Genomic DNA, 11,056 nt, shown 5'->3' with positions numbered 1-11,056 from the left:
ATAACCTCTTTTGAGTTCACCATTTCCTTAAGAAAATCGAATTATAGCATATCTGAAGCATCCTTTCTTTGCTGAATTTACATAAATAGAAGGCCTCAAAAATAATTTGGCATTCCTCTATTCCTTCCGTTAGTGCTTTCAGGAATCCATTACGTGTGTAGGTGAGGGATATTGTTACAAGCGTTGTGGGGCTATGGAAAATGATCATGGAATGGAAACATCTCACAAAATGGGAACCAAGGCTTTTCCTGCGCGAGTAAAAATGGAAACTGCATTTCTCGGTAAAGCAAAGCGCAACATGCCGCAAGAACGATAAAAATTCTTACCTGCAGTAATGTGATGCGTAGAGTGATGGGTTAAAATCACTTCATTCCGCCGTAGCAGCTGCTCAGTGCGTTATTTTTTTGTTTGCCCTGTGATAGGCACTGAAGCATGCTTGCGTTAAAAATTTATTACTCTGCGCTTTATGGAAGAAGATGTATCTCTTGAATTGCAGTTACTTGAACTTGCACCTCACCCATACATCTCTCAATTCAATCTGCCAATCTAAACAGTTGAAGCTTACGTCGCGTCGTAGTTAAAATGGTAGCCGTCAAAATGTTTTTGGGAAATCTCCCGAATCAGAAATTGGATCACTAAAACTTAGCCATTAAAAATCCCACTAGCCACACCAGCATCGTGACAAAGTATGCAGCATAATATTTTTCTATTATAAGTTTTTCTATCGCAGCATTTCTCTTTTAATTTTATTCATCTCTGTATTTGATAAAATAAGATGACACAATTCATTTTACCTTTGTATTTCATGTTATTTTCCGCGTTCTGAATTAACTTCCTCTCTAGGGTATTTAATTGATCGAATTAAGCGCCTTATTCCTACGTGTTTAAGTGGTATATTGTGGTTCCGCCATGGTTATATTTTATAATTCGGTAGCTCTGTATAGTCAACTGCCTATTAACCGGTGGTAGCAGATAGTTGCGGAAAAATTTGAAAACAAAAGACTAACCCTAATTACCTTGAGTTCGTACTTAGATAACATGCCGTATTATAATTACTTGCCGGTACAGACTTGTCGTTAGGTTTATAGTCTTTTGTAAAAATTATACTCCTCCGCCCTCGTATTGGTTTGGCGAATCATTCCTGTCCATCTGCATGTTAAATTATCATCAAAAACTTTTGTTTTCTTCCCTTTTACATGTTTCATTTGGTATTCCATAAATTTCACCAAATTTTGTCAACAAAGGTGGAAAAATGTCGTCATGACCGCAAAGACGGGAAGAAATTTTGATTTCGGTAGAGGTAACTGCTTTCTAATCGTCTTTAAGAGGTGTTTCACCACGAAATAGGGGGAATCCCAAAATAATCAAATATGACTAAAAATTCAACGTGACCACCAAGATCGAAAATCAGAAATTCGGAGGTTTGGTGGAGATAAGTGCCTCTCAATTGACGGTAAGGGACACTTTGGGGAGGAAAGAGAGGGAATCGCAGAAGAAAAACCCTCATAACGAGCTCTCACTCCGGAAAAGGACTTAAAGGTGTTATTTCCCGTCCTGGCTATCTTCTTCTCCTTTTTTTATTTAGCAGGAAACCGAGTCACAGCTCAAAGAGAGAGAGACAGGAGACCTTGGTGAGGATGCGTTGAGAACTCCAGAGTGGGACTTATTTTTTTTTTACTAAAGAGGATATCTGAGATCTCTCAGTCGCGCCTATGGGCCGAGCAAGAGAGAGAGAGTGAGTGAGTAGCTCTCGTATTGCGAACGAACAAATGATGAGTGGATTGCGCTCGTTCGTTTTTTCCTTCCTTCCGAAGTAGTGTGAGGCTTCGCGCGCGCGCGCCTCGAGTTAAAAAGGGTCAAAGAGAGCGACAAAGTGGAAGTACTCGTCCTTTTCAAAGGGGTAGAAAAAAAAAGGAAGAGAAAATTTTCATGGGTTTCGAATAACGACACTCGCCTTTGATACTACTCTTTGAGGCTTTCTCCCTTCTTTACTCTGCCGAGTGGTAGGTACGTACTTTCCTTTCGCGCACCTGAATATTTTTTTAGCGTCCACGAGGGGGTATGGAGGATTTATACTACTTTGCACGGAGCATCAACTGCATCGGCATTAGCTTCGTTATTGTTGCTTGCGATGTTGATAAGGGGATTAATTAGAATATTTTTTCTCCACAGCTAGTTTTGGAAAACAGTAAAGCGAAAAAATGAATATTCGATATAAGAAATATTCCCATTACAGGATTGGCATGCATACTTTTTCATTCGTCAACTGTTAATGACGGCTTCAAATAATTCAAATGCTAAGACTTTAGTTCATTCACCTTCATCTTATGACATTATGTCTCACAAAAAGTTTGAGGTGATACAAAATATTTAATCCAATGAATGCAATCTTCATTAAAACCCTTAGTAAGTTTTAAAGTAAAATTTAATGGAACACTTAAATAACGTTTCTATTATTTCATAAAACCTGGTCATTTTAGTTGAAAAAACATGCATTTTTCAAAAACTAGTACCTACATTTAAAGCTAAAAATTTTTTCATAAGTGAAATTTGGTGAATAATTAACTGAAATACTTCTCTAACTTTAACTTTAATCGTATTTCTCTTTCGAATGGAATTGAAGAAATAAAAACTTGGCTACTTCCACATGGTGATAATAAAAAAATGAATATTTGATATAAGAGCCATTCTCAGGAAGCGGGTGCCACGTGGAAAAATCAAAGTTTTTTTTTCAATTCTTGCGATAAAGGGTTTTCACAAAGTTACGACCGAACCATAAATTCTCTTTAGTAATGTTTTTGTAGGCCTAAGATTAAGGCTTTTTAAAATTATTCCACCCTTGCCTTTTTCAGCTTTACAGCATTAATCTTCTAAGTCTCTGCATAATATGTCATACCCCATTTTTGAAAAAACAACGTAAATGGCGTGATTTCAAATAAATTTATGATTTTGACCATTTATATTGAGAATTTTTAATTCTTACGGAATATTCGGTTAAATTCAGCAAGTGATGTTATAAACGAGTATCGTTTCGCACAATGACTCGATTAAAAATGTATTATTGTTTTATTTTGCAGGTGGAAGGATACTTTCACTCGGAAGTCTGGTGTGAGTCAATTTCATATCTGAGGGCGCACTTCCTTTCTCAGCCCAAGGAAACAGAAAACAATTGGTGAGTCAATACAAAGCTATATGATTTTTGCAGGCACGCAAAATGTGATCCCTAAAAACCATGATTGTTCCAATGAAATTCTCCTCTTTCCTCGATTATTAAAACTGTTAACATATTTGTCTATTTTTTAGGCCCTAACATGTCCAACAAATATAATTTTGTCAGTTAATTGAGGAACTGCTCAAAGGTATATCCAGTTTTTGCTTCCTCCATTTATAAACTACCTGTATAGTATTCCTAGATAATATATTCTCCTACGTATAATGATTTATTGTTTCAAATATGACACGTTATGCGATTCCTTTTGCAACATTTGAGAGAGAAAAACTGTACCGGAACCCGGAATTAAACTGCGGACCCTTCAGATCAACTGCGCGGATTAGCATGCTCTCTGGCTCCACAGCAAATTTCAAGGCCCAATTCCTGAATATTGTGTCACATAGCTGTGCTTTTTGGAGTTCATATATGCATTTGACGGTATTTTCAAAGTTATCATAATATTTGTTCCCTTATATTTTAAGTAAACTTTTGTAAATCTCTATTTTATTAATATTTCAATCAATGGAAGCACCTCTCTTTAAGTAGGTTGGCTGCATATCATTATTTATCATAGCTCCTAATGACTACTTTTTAAGCGTAATAATATGCGCACTCGCCAGGTATCAGCGTTTTATTTTGGTTTCCTTTAAAAGTTTTCGTAGAACAGATGTAGATTGTCCCCAAGATTCTCACTGATTAACTCTGAATGAACTCAGAGCAATATATGTGCGTCATATCTCATTGGAAATTGTCGAAATAAATGGTTGACGTAAAAAAACGGAATAGTATCATGGAATTGTTTTATTTTCTTACTTTGCATTTAGAAATATTTAGTGTTATTGCTTATTTGTAAGTTGTAGAGGACTGAGAGCAGTACTTATTATGCCAAACAATTTTTTTTCGACAGTCTTAACTTTTTTCATGAAATTTCTAAGATAAAAAATTAAATGTTTACAACATTCCTTTCGTTACTTCATCGCGCACACTAATAGGCAATTCAGTGAGACGTCTAATTATAAATTCTTTCATGCGTGAGTAATTGCTGTTACATCATATTTGACGAAATCACTCTGGATTGTACGAGGCTGTTTAATAAACGTTATCGCGGTAAGCCTTTGTCACATCGAACTGATTTAATTATAAAGTGGAATTTGCATGTTCAAAATTAATAAAAGGCGATAAGTTTGAAAACATGAGTGACAAGAAAATAAGCTGGTGATGACATGCCGGAAATGACGTTCTCCATTATCAATAAATTCCATCAATATGGGAGACTTGGGGGCAAATTGCCATTGCTCGGTACTTTTTGAGTGTCACCATTTAAGCTATCAGCGTCGCGCTGTAGGCTGCAGGCGTTTTTTTATTTTGGGATGATTCCCCTCAGTATTGAACGTTTATTCATTATTTTGAGGCAATCAACGCTCGTGACAAAATCAGGTCAAAGATTTTAAGTACTATAAAAAAATTAACCCATGATCAATTTATTCTTTTTAATTCCATCATTAAATTGGAGTTGATGGCGCCTGATAGTTTTAAACCGCGGCGTGTCAGTATGAATTAATGGAAGCTAGACCTTCGAAAAACAGGCTCCCAGTGTAAGTGACCGAGACGATTCTCTGCTTAACTCAATCTAGATAAAATTTAGGTTTCCTCTCATGCTTTCCGAAGCGTTCATTTTTCCTGTGGGTGTTCATGATTTTTTCAATGGATATTCCGTTTATTCTCTATCGTCTTAACTTTGTTTATCTATCGCCGCAAATTTTCTGCCAAGGGTAATTTCACGATACATTTAATCCTTTAAAATTTTAACATTACATTAATTTGAAGTCATAGACTGTACTCATATTATTGTACACAATGCAAGGTTGATGGTGGCTGTTATTTTCGCAAAATGGAAACCATGATACGAGAGTTCGCAAATACACTTTAGCTGAAAATAATATCTCTAAATAGTTTATTGTAATGCTCATATATTTACTTAAAATGACTTTTTATTGGAATATTTTTTGCTATATTTCGTCAGTTTTCTGGAGATTATTGAGAATTATCGCACTTATAAAATAGTTGTTGCGTAAATGGTCGATTATTTCGTCAGAAGCACTGCATATGATGCCTACAGACAGACGCGCAGCTAGGAATTAAGGCTAGGGGGGGGGGGGGGGGGGTTTAGGAGCAACTAATAGGGAAGTGCACTAATTTTTTTTTATTGCTGATTTTGAAAGTTTAGCCTAAAAAAGAAACATTGGTATAGTCACTTTTATTTTCTGCATCTGGGGTATGCACTTTAAAACGTTTTGAAAGTCGGAAAATTTCATGTTGCGCTGAAACACAGTGCCTCCATCTTGATTGAGATGTGACGTCACAAGGCAGTAGTCACCAGTGGAGTATCGCTGTATTCCGTCGCCTTCTTTAGCGCGGCGAAAGTTTCCGGGAATCGGTGGAGTTTGCTTCCTAAAAATGTCGTCTAGTACCGAAAACATGAATTCAAAATAGAATTATAAATGATTTTTTGTTCCAAATTTCATCTCGACGTCGAAACAAAAGCCTGGAGAAGATATTCATTCCCGTGCCTTAAGCACAAGCTATACGGAATAAATGGTTCAAGGCTGCTCCTGACTCTTACCTATCGATGATATTCTGTTTTGAAGATCATTTGAAGGTATTGTAAGATCAAATTGATATTTATATTATAATAATTTACTTAGTAGGTACCTCAGTCACATCAGAAAGTGTGTCGAGTCAAAATATAGCATCTTCCGCGTAGACCTATGTAATGTATAAACTGAAAGTAGTTTGGTTAAAGAATTATGGCGCGACCGTTATTTTACACGACCGGGCAAATTGCGTACTTTGCCCATGATATGTGCATATATGATAACAAACGATTTTTGTTAAACTTAATCTTTATTTGTTGAAACTAGTACATTTATAGGTGATACAGATATAAAAGTACACGGCAGGTCGCGCGGCGTAATTTGTACTCCACTGGTGACGGGTTCATCTTGCTGATCCAAAAAATTAGCTACAATACCTCGAACTTTGAAAACTCGCTATATAGGCAGTCAAAGTACATTGTAAGAATACACGAGACCATTATTGCCCAGAATGTACGTACAATCGAAATCCTTGGTTTTCAAAGATTGACGTATTTTATACGCCAGCGCGCCCGGTCCAGGGTTATCAACTTTTATTTCATCCTATTTGTTAATTGAAATTATATTTCAGAATGGTTCTTTTAGCACTGCTACTGAGGTAAACTGGTAGGTACTGAGTACTAGGCACTGAGGTATGTACTGAGTAAGTAAACTCCCTTTGGAGTAATGTGAATTACAAGTGTTCGAGATATATGGCATTTTATATTCGCTTTGTGTTCTTATTAATTATGACTGTACGCATATTGTTGCTTGCCGCGAGCCTTTAATGGTATGTGCTCTTGCAAGAGTGGTTTTCATTTTTAATGTGGAAGTTGGTCAGTATAAGCAAAGAAAAAATTAACATTTTAGCGCACACCAACCCTTGTAGTCATCGTATCTCTGCGTTTGTAATGACACTGCTAAAATACCTAAACGCCATAATGATGATAAAAAAATTGTCTCATGCCAATGATTGCTGCAATTATAATTAATGATAAACTTGATGCCGTATGATCACAATGAAGACAACAAAAAATTATGCCATGACGTAGTCTTGAACCATGGTCCTTTGGGTGAGATCTATCCTTAACGCTACCACTACCCTAAGCGACCAATTATGAAATTGCGGATATTTTGAATTTATATATATAACTTGTAAAAAGTAACGCATGAAAATTAATTAATTACAGCCTAACTAACGCCCTAATTGAAAAAGATGCAGCAAGGTACGCGGTCTCCCCTTGTTAGCCTTAACGTCTCGCATTTCTATGGAGCGTTGAACCTGTCCTCCTTATTCAAAAATTCAGTAACCATAAATGCATCAAAGTTTGGTATACCATTTATAAATCGTTGGGATTTTCCTTCTCCCAACCAAGATTATCTTTTCTTGAACCCATCCTGGACAGCGAACCATTGCAACAACCAGCCAGCTCGGAAATAAGGCTAACATCCCATGATTCTAGTTGCGAAGGACGAACGTTCCGGCCGGCGTGAATACATACGCAACGAATAAGTCTTGCAGCAAGCGTCTGAAATAGGTTTATTAGTTTGACTCGGTTCTTACAAAAACGTTTTGGCATGATAAACGGCATTGTGCCAAAATATACCCAGCGAAAAATAAATGCCATCATGCATTTATTAAAGATTCAATGTGCTATTCGTACTACTCTTTCCAAACTGAAGTTGACACGTAAATGAATATTAATATATTACGCAATGATGAAGTCGTTTACTCAAAACAGAAGCAGCCACATATATATTCTGAAGATATTTTATGACAGCAAAAAACGGATACCCTCAAATTCTGTAATTTTTCTATGCAATAATAGTGGTAGAACTTAACGGCATAGAAGCTGCCTTCTGCTACTGCCTTGTGACGTCACGGCCAATATTCAACATGGACACCCGTTTTAGCGGCCTTTGAATTTTTCCATATTTCAGACGGTCATCTCGAATCAAGTATTCACTATTAGGATTTAAACCGTGGTTTTACGACATAATGTTATTCTGAACTCTAATTTTAAAAATGTGTTTGGTGCATTTGAAACACTAGTGCACTTCCCTATTCAGGGGGTATGGAATACGGGAGGTGCGGGTATCCTCTCCCAGAAAACATTTAGAGAAATGCGTCAAAATGGTGAGTTTTACGGCTTTCTGGGAGGTATTTTATTAATCCTTACATTATTCTATAAGCAATATTTATCCAATTATATAAAATGGATTAAACTTTAGAATTTCTCTGAGTTCTGGGGGTGGGGGTTATCCCCCAAACCCTCCCCTCGCTGTGCCACTGCCTACAGATATGTATATCTAATGCTTTGCCCTGAATATTTTCTCCTTCTGCATGATATTTTCTCCATCACCGGCAGAAAAAATACCTTACGCCATAAAATGGTGCAAACATTTACAGAAATCAAAGATAGCAAAGAAGGATTGAGTATCGTGAGGTTTTGGGGTCAATATCGCAATAAAATTGACATAAAATAACGTTATGACATCTTTGCAAACACTTAATGTACTGAGAATTGCGATGCGATAAATTTTCCGCTCGTGACTTCTCATGATCATGCATTCCATGAGTTTTTTATTTTCCTGAGCGAGGTTTTGGAATTATTTTCGAGCCGTGAAAGGAATTTTTTCCCTAACGGATGTAGATTTCTTGGCAAAATAAATGATGCCCCTACTGCATTTTTCTTGTGAAGAAATTTTACGTGAATATTGTTCTAATTGGAAGAGATGTAGGAGTTATAACATACTAACGAGAAAAATACTGACGCAAATTGAAGATTCCACTGACAAGGGTTCCAATAGTTAAGATATATCTACCTAATTGCTTTTTAGGTTGCTCTGAACGATATATTTACTGCTATTTTAGTGATTAAAGTAACCGAATTCCAAACTTTTTTGGAAAATAGTAAATATTTAATTAACGCGGCATGCTTAATGAGGGATTTAATATATGCTTATCTTATTTAACCTGCATTACCTGCAATAAGAGCATCAATTCTTAAATTGCTCGTAATACTCATCATAGTTGTCGGGACTTTTGACGCAATGTTATCAAGGGAAACATAATGGATTTTTGACAACTATGTACCAGAGCATGGTTCTGAGATTTTATCATTTTTGAGGCATATGTATGCCGTCTGTGTACTTATTCATCAGAGTACCTATTCTGGAAAACTACCGTTTCGACAGGTAATTATATTATTATCTAATTGTAAGATAAAGATTAGGAACTTGGATCTAATTTGTATCACTTCTGCAAGGATAACAAATTACCATTCATTGTTTTCACCAACACGTACGAATAGAATTATACTAAACGCGGCTATCTTTCGCTGTCACCTTGAAAAAGAGTCAGAACTGATGCAATAATAATGGCTGAGGATAACAGCGGCCATTTGGCCGATTGTAACCTATCATTTCCGGTTCATGTTTTAAAATAATAACAAACGAAAACACTCGTGCCCTGACTTCACGCCCCTTAATTTGGGCTCTGCAAACCGCTGCAGGCAAGAATGATGAAGTGTTTCTGGTGGATCAGTGCGCTTGTGGGTTGTGTAGGCGATCTTCTCACGAATTGAGGCGTAGTAATCACACTCAAAAGTTCCTCTAAATGGAGCGAGTAGTGGGAAGTGCTGGTGGGAAAGTTATGTCGACATTCGAATTCGCTCGTCGAGAGGTGGAAATTTTTTCTCTTCACGGAAGAGTGAGCTTGCTGCCTCGTGGGTCGGTGGAATCGTTGCGATGGTCAGAGTTGGACGATGACCGATACTTAACTCTTCCGATTTCATGGCGATTCCCGTTTTATAAAACTGATCGAATGGAGAGACGACACCTGCGCTCTATTTTTAAAATAAGACAATGTTTGGATAATGGAGCGGTGTACACGATTAGTCAGGTAACAGCAGCCAAAGAGGTAGTGCGGAAAATAGCTAAGAAGTATTTTGATGAACTGGAAGAAAAAGTCAACGAAGCTATTCCAGATATACTATCATAAAGAGACACCTTGAGAGATAAATTTCGAAGACCTGAGCAAATCTTAAACATATAAACAATTAAATAAAAACAAATGACGAACGCAAGGGCGTTATACTAATACGTCAGGGATGAAAAGAAGGCAGAAGACTTCAGTATCCGTTGAAACGAAGACCAAACGCAATTTCCGTTTTCGCTCTTACAAAGCTCAAGTCCGAACAAGGAACGCGTCACGCGTTTGGAATAAGAGATAAATTCCTTTGAGTTTAACGATGGTGAGCGTGTACCTATATTTTTTTATAAATTAATTTACAAAAATTTGGTTTTACTTTTATATGAAATATAATAAACAATTAATTAGAATCATAACCATTTACATTGGCATGGCATTGAGATTTTTAAGGCGAGCCCGCGAGACCTCAAGATTTTTAATGCAAAAACCGAAAGTCGGTATATCATCATCTTGAGCGTCTAAAAGCCTGGTTACACGGTACATTAACGCGTACAAGTTAATGTACGTTTGCGTGAATGATTTTGGTGGACCGAAACGGAACATGTACAAATGCATGAACCAAATTACAACAGGTTCTATTTTCTGTGCATGCATTCACACAAGTTGGGTGGTTACACGGTGCATTTTGGTGTTAATTCTCGCGTTCATACATTAAGACATTAACCCGTACGTGTTAATGTATCGTGTAACCAGGCCTTAAGAGTTGGTACGATTGAGGAAGTACACCTGTGGCCTAATTGTCAAAATTCCCTTCATTATCTTTAAGCCCTGAGGATGGTACTTTTATGTCCGAATCGTAAGGTACGAACACTAACTTCATTAAAGGATTAAAACTCGCCATCCGGAATATTATACTAAATATGACGGTGTATGATTTGGATCAAATGGACCGATCGAGTAACTAACGAAGAAGTCCTAAGAAGAGTGATACTTCATGAAAAATTGGACAAAAAGACGGAACAACCTTTTGGACCATATCTTGAGACATGATGGAGGTACAAGAAAAATGCAATAACAGAAAAGGAAGACCTCGAATGAAATTTATGAAACAGGTAAAGAAGAATTTGAAAGAGAAGAAACACGTAGGTGTGAAAAGATTAGCTGATAGGAGAATTGAGTAGAGAGCTGTGTAAAACCTTAATCTTAAGATTGTTTACCAGTGGTGAAGATGAAACATAATCACTGATGCACATAATATTGTATGTTCCTAAAACATTT

The 11,056-nt window shown here is 36.8% G+C and overlaps 1 protein-coding gene across 2 annotated transcripts in view; it reads left to right on the top strand.

The window, feature by feature from the left end:
* The first annotated feature begins 3,076 nt into the window (after positions 1-3,076).
* LOC124154081 (connectin) overlaps positions 3,077-11,056 on the top strand; it is a 726,624-nt gene continuing 718,644 nt past the window's right edge. For both annotated transcript variants that reach the window (XM_046527589.1, XM_046527590.1), the window contains exon 1: positions 3,077-3,172. The gene's annotated coding sequence lies outside the window, so the exon portion shown is untranslated. The remainder of the gene's footprint in view (positions 3,173-11,056) is intronic.

Source organism: Ischnura elegans, chromosome 2 (genome assembly GCF_921293095.1).
Source record: "Ischnura elegans chromosome 2, ioIscEleg1.1, whole genome shotgun sequence".
NCBI lineage: Eukaryota > Metazoa > Arthropoda > Insecta > Odonata > Coenagrionidae > Ischnura > Ischnura elegans.
Note: the sequence above shows the minus strand (reverse complement) of the source record. Positions and strands in the feature narration are given on the sequence as shown.